The sequence below is a fragment of the Phocoena sinus genome, chromosome 3, assembly GCF_008692025.1.
Source record: "Phocoena sinus isolate mPhoSin1 chromosome 3, mPhoSin1.pri, whole genome shotgun sequence".
Classification (NCBI taxonomy): domain Eukaryota; kingdom Metazoa; phylum Chordata; class Mammalia; order Artiodactyla; family Phocoenidae; genus Phocoena; species Phocoena sinus.
The window spans coordinates 19,315,336-19,323,880 of NC_045765.1; positions in this window are offsets into that span (position 1 = coordinate 19,315,336).

Here is an 8,545-nt window from a genome sequence, read left to right on the forward strand (position 1 = left end):
CATGCGGGCTCCAGGGCAGGTGGGCTCTGTAGTTGTGGCGCGCGTGCTCTCTAGTTGAGGTGCAAGGGCTCAGTAGCCCCGCAGCATGTGGGATCTTAGTTCCCTGACCAGGGATCGAACCCGCGTCCCCTGCATTGGCAGGCAGATTCTTTACCATTGGACCACCAGGGAAGTCCCCTTATAGGCTTTTGGACTTTAATCTTGTATCATGTGACTCTATTGCTTATTTTAGAAACAATCAACCGGGTCCTGTCACTCTCCTGCTCAGAACCCCCCGGTGGCTTCCTGGGGTGGGCAGCCTCTAAGATGACCCCAATGATCCCCCCTCCTGATATTCACCCCCTGATGTGATCCCCTTTCCTTAAGCATGGATTGGACCTAATGACTTACTTCTAGTGAAAAGAATGCAGCCAAAGTGTTGAAATGTCACTTCATAGATCAGGTTACTAAAAGGCTGTGGTTTCTGTTTTAGGTGCATTCTCACCCCCTTGCTGGCTCACCCTCAAGGAAGTTGCTCTATGCAGAGGCCTACATGGTCAGAACTGAGGTCTCTGGCCAACAGTCAAGAAGGACCTGAGGCCAACAGCCTTGCGAATGAACTTGGAAGTGGACCTTACCCCAGTCGCACTATCTTTGAAGTGCAATAAAATGAGGTATGCCTGTAAATGTTTGTAGTTTAAGCCGCTAAATTTGGGAGCAATTTGTCATCTCTTATTAGCTGTAGTAGATAATTAACTTCCCATTACACTTAAAAATAAAACCCAAACTCTTCCCCTTGGCCTACCAGGGCCCAACTCGATCTGGGCCTGTGTAGCTCCCCAACAGTATTTCATACACCTCTCCCTCTTGTCACACTGTGGAGCTGCACTGTCCAGTACAGTAGCCACTGGCCATGTGTGGCTATTTAAATTAAAATTAAAATTAAATAAAATGAAAATTCAGTTCCTCAGTCATACTGGCCACTTTTCAAGTGCTTAATAGCCACATGTGACTAATGGCTACTGTATTGGAAAACACAGGTAGAGAATATTTCCATCATTGCCGAAGTTCTGACAGGCAGCACTGGTCTGGAGGAAGGAGTGGCTTCCATTTGTACAAATGTTCCATGGTGGTGGCCTGAATGACTGGGATAAAAATGGTGCCACCGAGTGAGAGGAATGAAGGATGATGGGCTGGGTACCTTCTGACCCCATAAACTTGTCTTTGAATAGGCAGTTCTGCCACCTCTTGAAATGTACGCCCCCAAGTCTCTGCTACTGAGGAGCGGAGTCTGTGTGTGTCTGTGGATCCAGGAACCTGTGAGCAGGAACTTGATGGTTTCTCCCTTCTCATCCCACAGACTGACACCCCAGGTATGGAAAGACAGAAACCAGGGTGAGGAGATGGTGCCTTTCTGCTCTGATCCAAAGCAGTTGATGGAAGGGACCCAGATGTTCAGGGGGAACTGGGCACGCATGTAGAAATTGCTGAGGCGGGGGGTGGGGTGGGGTGGTGTCCACATGGGAAAGTTTCTTTGTAAACTCCTATAGACTGAGCCCCAACCATATGCCAGGCTCTGCCCTTTCACATGCATTCCCATTCAAGCATCTCTACAAGCCTGCCAGATGGTGTGACTGCCATCCCCTCCCTAAAGAGGCGTGGCCTCTTTAGGTTCAGAAAAACTTAGCCCCTGACCCATGGTCACACCAGGGGTTGGTAGTGATTTGAGGTTTTGGTAGTGATTTGAGGTTCAAGACGGGATTTGAAGGTTTCCTGATTGAAGTTCGTTGCTGTTTTTTTCCCTCCAGTCCCTGCTTCTAAGGTCATTGTTTTCCTATTCTTTAAGCTACTGACTTACAGAGCTGATCACTAGCGGTTTTGTTTTGTTTTAGGAACTTCCTGGTAACGATGCATGAATTCTTGCTTGCATCAGTTAGGACTTTTGGTTGCAACTAAAACCGGCTTAAGTAAAAAACCGGAATTTATTGGTTTAAGTAACTGAAAAGTATAGGTGGTGGTTCTGATTTCAAGTGTCATTGCATCCCAGGTCTCAAATGGTGTCACTCAAAATTTGTCTTTCACATATTCTGACTTGGCTTTTAAAGTGTTGTGTTTATTCTCAGGCAGTTTCTGAGATGCTAAACATGGCTGCCAGCAGCTTCAAGGTCACTTCCTACCAACATGGCAACTTTTTTAGAAAGAGAAAGCCTCTATCTTGATTCCAGCAAAAATCCCGGGGTTGCCTCTCATTGGTTTGATTTGGGTCAGGTGTTCATTTTGAACCAGTCACTGAGGACAGAAAGAGGCAGGTTTTTTTTTTTTTCATTGTGAAAAAGTCTCTTTATTTTAAGAAAAAAATTTAGTTAACAAAAAATTTAACAAGTTTCATTTAGCAAAATACACCCAAAAGGAAATCACAATACAAAGAAAGTTTTAAGTCAAGTCCTCACCAATTCCTACAGTATTAGTAATGTGTTTCAATTTCCAAAACTAACTCTTAAAAAGCTTAAACTTAACCTAAAAGATTTTAAATGAAAATAAACTAGAATAACAAATATGAGAAATGTTCCTCTTTGAATAAGGGATCTAGCACCCTGAGTTTTCCTTAAGAGGCAGTGTTCTAATTGACCAGGTCTGGATCACATGCCCACTCCACCCTCAGCTGAGAGATGGGGTAATCTTTCTTATATCCACTTGATGGAAGGGGGAATGGGCCCCTCCCCAAAGGAACATTGAGAGCTCTTACTAGATAAAGGGAGAATGAATGCTAAAGAAGGGAAATGACAGATATCCACCAGAGGTTCTCAAATTATGTTCCGCCCCTGTATATACCTTTAATTTTACGGAAGTCAAAGAAAGAGGCAGTGGGAATGGAGAGAAGTGGAGGGATTTGAGAAATATGTGGGCAGTGTAATGAACAGAACTTGGAGGCTGGTTAGACTTGAGGGATAAGGGAGAGTGAAAGGCCTTGGCTGCAAGCAACAGAACATGGCTCTAGCTACTTAAACAAAAGGGAATTTACTTTATGGGAATGCCCTCAGCGGTTCATAGCATCAACTAGAAGGAACAGGCTTGGAAATAAGAAGGAATTAAGGGCCACTAGAGGATAAGGAAGCAGGAATTACAGCAGACACTTTGGTTGTTTACCTAATATCCAATACCACTCCCCTTCCTCTTTTGCAGAGTCCCAATTCTGTTTCTGTGGCTACTTTACCTCACAGCCTGACTTGGCTCCAGGGTTGATTGGACTAAGACAAGAGATCCCCTTACCCTTGCCAGAGATTGGTTTAGGAGTGTCTGGTAACCCAGTTGTGGCCATTGAGCCATGAGGGGAGGTCTTCTTGGGATTTTGGGGGGAGGAAGGTTTCCTCATTTCTAAGAAAGATCTACTGGAAGGGAAGGTTCCTCTTCACTGGAGTTTAGACGTGATTCTTGGAGCTGTGGCAGCCATCTTGTGACCATGAGGGAATCAGCCTGAAAGTATACACACTGAGGACCATAGTAAACAAAAAGAAGAAGGAATATGGGTTCATGATGACATTGTTAAACCACTGAAAGCACTGTTCCTGGAGCCCCTCCACTCTAGATCTCTTATGATACGAAATGATGCATTTGAATTTCCTTGCTACTTAAGCTTGGCTTTTGGAAGGCATCCTGACTTATGCCATGTAGCAGGGACAATCTGGTCGGGGCACAGTTGGTGCAATGGCAGACTTCCAACCCCAGCTCTTTTCACCATCCTTGGGTGGCCTGTTCAGGATTCAGAGTCCTGGGAGAGAGTGCCCATTGACCACGTTTAGGCCCCTCTGACTATGTTAATATAGGGAGAGGGTGATCTGGTCCATTAGGCTTCCAGAGTGGGAGGTGATCACTAGAAATTTCCCTTCCCCCACACAATGGGGGAGGGGTGACCCCAAATAGAAACTGGGAGACTAGAGGAAGAGGAAGGGGGAATAGATGTTGAACATCCAAATACCCATTAATGTCCATCTCCAGTCCCAACAGACTGGATGCCTCATCTCACATTCCCTACAAAGCACCCTGTGCTCATCACATTCTTCATTTGACATGCTACATTCAGGTTTCTGTGAAGTTGTAGTACTCACTCTGCCTGGAAGCTGTTCTCTCCCTTTCCCACCTACAAAGCCCTATTCATTGTGAAGACCTGTTTAAAAGGCCCCTTCCAGGCTTCCCTGGTGGCGCAGTGGTTAAGAATATGCCTGCCAGTGGAGGGGACACGGATTCAAGCCCTGGTCCGGGAAGATCCCACATGCCGTGGAGCAAATAAGCCCATGCGCCACAACTACTGAGCCTGTGCTCTAGAGCCCACGAGCCACAACTACTGAAGCCCATGCGCCTAGAGCCCATGCTCCACAACAAGTGAAGCCACCACAATGAGAAGCCTGCGCACCGCAACGAAGAGTAGCCCCACTAACCACAACTAGAGAAAGCCCACGTGCAGCAACGAAGACCCAATGCGGCCCAAAATAAATATAAATAAAATAAATTAAAAGGCCCCTTCCATTTGGAGGGAGAGCTGGCTTCTTATCAGGAGAAAGGAGCCAATGTGGGACCAGCTCTGGGCCATGGACTGTATTCAAGAACTGCAATCAAGAACTGACAAAGGGGGCTTCCCTGGTGGAGCAGTGGTTGAGAATCCGCCTGCCAATGCAGGGGATGCAGGTTCAAGCCCTGGTCTGGGAAGATCCCACATGTCGCGGAGCAACTAGGCCCATGCACCACAGCTACTGAGCCTGTGCTCTGGAGCCCGCGAGCCACAACTACTGAGCCCGCAAGTCACAACTACTGAAGCCCGTGCACCTAGAGCCCCTGCTCCACAACAAGAGAAGCCACCACCACAAGAAGCCCATGCACCATAACGAAGAGTAACCCCCACTCACCGCAACTAGAAAAAGCCCATGCACAGCAACAAAGACCTAACGCAGCCAAAGATAAATGAATAAATTTAAAAATACTATATAAAAAAAAAGAACTGATGAAGATGCTTTCATTTTAATGATCTCATCTATACAGCTCACAGTTTCACTTTCATACAGTCTTTTTTTTAATATTTATTTATTTATTTGGCTGCACTGGGTCTTAGTTGTGGCACACAGGATCTTCATTGTGGCGTGTGGGATCTTTTTTTTTTTTTTTAAGTTGCAGCATGCAGGATCTTTTAGTTGTGGCATGTGGGATCTAGTTCCCTGACCAGGGATCGAACCTGGGCCCCCTGCACTGGGAGTGTGGAGTCTTAACCACTGGACCACCAGGGAGGTCCCTTACCATGGCCCTCATCATAGTCTTAATAGCTGTCCCATCAACTTTTTTTGTTTAATCAGTTTTTTAATTTTTTTTTTTTTTTTTTTTTTTGGTACATGGGCCTCTCACTGTTGTGGCCTCTCCCATTGCAGAGCACAGGCTCTGGATGTGCAGGCTCAGCGGCCATGGCTCACGGGCCTAGCCGCTCCATGGCATGTGGGATCTTCCCGGACCGGGGCACGAACCCGTGTCCCCTGCATTGGCAGGTGGACTCTCAACCACTGCGCCACCAGGGAAGCCCAAATCAGTTTTTAAATTAAAAAAATTTTCTTTTTTAGCTGTGTCAGGTCTTAGTGACGGCATGCGGGATATTTCCTCGCAGTGAGCAGGCTCTTCGTTGCAGTGTGAAGGCTTCTCTCTAGTGGTGGCATGTGCGTTTTCACTCTCTAGTTGTGGCATGCAGGCTCCAGGGTGTGGGGGCTCTGTAGTTTGCAGCACGCAGGCTCTCTAGTTGAGGCGTGCGAGCTTCAGTAGTTGTGGCGCACGGGCTTAGTTGCCCCACGGCATGTGGGATCTTAGTTCCCTGACCAGGGGTCGAACCAGTGCCCCCTGCATTGCAAGGCGGATTCTTTACCACTGGACCACCAGGGAAGTCCCAATAGCTGTCACATCAACTTTTGAAAACAATTGTTGAAGTGGTGCCTCTACTCCTGCCGACCTGTTGCTGTGTTTCTGTTCCAGGAAGTTTTCCATGGCCTACCTCTCTTCCAGCAGAATTAAGGAATCGCTGCATTCTGTCTTCACTTCATTTCCCACAAATTACTTTGTATCAGTCAGGACTTCTTTGAAAGCAATGGAAGTCCATTCAAATTGGTTTTAATTGGTGAATGTAACGGAGAATTCTTGAGGGTATCTCTAGTTTTAGGATCCAGGTTTGCAAATAAAAGAATCAGTAATCAATTTATCTGTATTAGTTATCAAATGCTGGGTAACAAATCATCCTAAAATTTATGGCCTAATACAACAAAAATCAATTAGGATTTTCTCAAATTCAGAGGTTCAAGAATTCAGGAGCAGCTTAGTGGGATGATCTGGCTTGAGGTCTCTAATGAGGTTGCAGGCCAGATGGTCGGGGCTGCAGTATCCATATCAAAAGTGGTTCATTCACATGGCTGTCCAGTTGGTGCTGGCTGTTGGCAGGAGGCTTTACTTTCTTCCCTCATGGGCCTCTCTGCAGGGCTGCTTAAGTGTCCTCACAGCATGGCAGCTGGCCTCCCCCGGAGTGAGTGATCCATGAGACCAAGGCAAAAATTGCAATGCCTTTTATGATCTGGGCTTGGAAGTCAAACACAGTCATTTCTGCTGTATTCTATTGGACACACAGAACAGCTCTGAATCAGTTTTAGAAGAGACTATTCAAGGTCATGAATCCCAGGAGGTGAGGATCAATGGGGACCATCTAGGAGGTTGCCTCCTACAGCATTCCTCCATCCTTCCTTCCCTGTTTGCTCTGCTATTCCTATATGTGTGCTTCATTCTCAGGTAGGCCTTCCCCAGGCAGTGACAGAGATGGCCATCAACATCTCCAGGCTTGCATTCTTAGGGACCCCAGTGGGAAGAAAGTACCTTTATCATAAAAGTTCTGGTGAAAGTCCCAAGGCTGACTCTGATTGGCCAAACTTGCGTATAGCTTATCCCTGAACCAATCACTGTGGTCTAGAGATACCATGCTCTGATTGGCCAGACCTAGGCCACACCCCCAGCACTAGAACTGAGGGTAGAGTGGGCAGCACTAGAGACTCATGGAGCGGATGAAGGAGGAGTGGTTCCCAAAGGAAAAATCAGGGTGTCCTTACTGAACCAAGGTGGATGGTTGTTGGGCAGGAAAAATAATACATGCCCAACCTATCTCCCTCCTTTGTGCTCCAGTTGCATATTTTAGCACCCCTTGGTTTAGTATTTTTAGTATTTTTATCATGGGATAATTTACTTTCTTTGTAGGTAGAACTCTAAGATGACCCCCAAGTTCCCTGGTGTAAACATACCTTCTCCCAGTCATTTAATCAAACACTAATCTAGAGGCTTCTGTAGAAGAATGCTGCAAATGTAAGTAAGGTCCCAAATCAGTTGACCTTAAGACAGGGAGATGCTCCTTAGTGGGCCTGACCTAATCAGATGTGCCCTTAAAAGTGACAGGGTTCTTCCTGGCAAAAGAAATTCAAAGGGTAAGAGAGTCAACGTGGGGGAGATTCTCTGTTGTTGGCTTGGAAGATCGAAGGGTCTCTATGGCAAGAAATGCAGGTAGCTTCTAGCAGCTGAGAGCAACCCCTGGCTTGCAAAGAAAAAGGGACCTCAGTCCTACAAACACAAGGAACTGAATTCTGCCAATGACCTGAATGACCTTGGAAGGGAATTTCCCCCAGAGCCTCCAGAAAACAGCCTTGATCTCAGTTTTGTGAGAACCTGAGCAGAAAACTGAGTCACGCAGTGCTGGACTTCTGACCCACAGATTTATGAATTAATTAATGGGTATTATTTTAAGCTGCAAAGTTTGTGGTTAATTTTAGGCAGCAATAGAAAATGAATATACTTCTCCATGGACTCTAAGATTCCTAAAGTAGGGAGCTTCTCTTGGATCTCCTTAAACTCCTCATCCCCAATAGGACCCAAAACAAAGATGGTCCCCTCTTCCTGCTTCCAGTTCCACTATCTGGGAAAGAGAGGAGGAGCCCCACTCCTTATTATGCTACTCCCACCCACCAGCTCCCAACTTTCCCATCCTTGTGGGCCCACCAAGGAAACTCTCTGCTTGGCTTTCCATAAACAGCCCAGGAGGGCAGCTCAACCAATCTCTGCTTCCCAGGCCTCAGGGACCTTTGACCAGTTCTATTTTTTTAAAAAATTATTATTTATTTATTTATTTTTGGCTGTGTTGGGTCTTCGTTGCTGCGCACAGGCTTTCTCTAGTTGTGGCGAGCGGGGGCTACTCTTCGTTGTGGTGCGTGGGCTTCTCATTGTGATGGCTTCTCTTGTTGTGGAGCATGGGCTCTAGGCATGCAGACTTCAGTAGTTGTGGCATGTGGGCTCCAGTAGTTGTGGCTCGCAGGCTCTAGAGCTCAGGCTCAGTAGTTGTGGCGCACAGGCTTAGTTGCTCCGCAGCATGTGGGATCTTCCTGGATCAGGGCTCGAACCCGTGTCCTCTGCATTGGCAGGCAGATTCTCAACCACTGCGCCACCTGGGAAGCCCGACCAGTTCTATTGATCTGGACTCCTGGACAAGTGGTTGGACCAACAGAAAGACCCC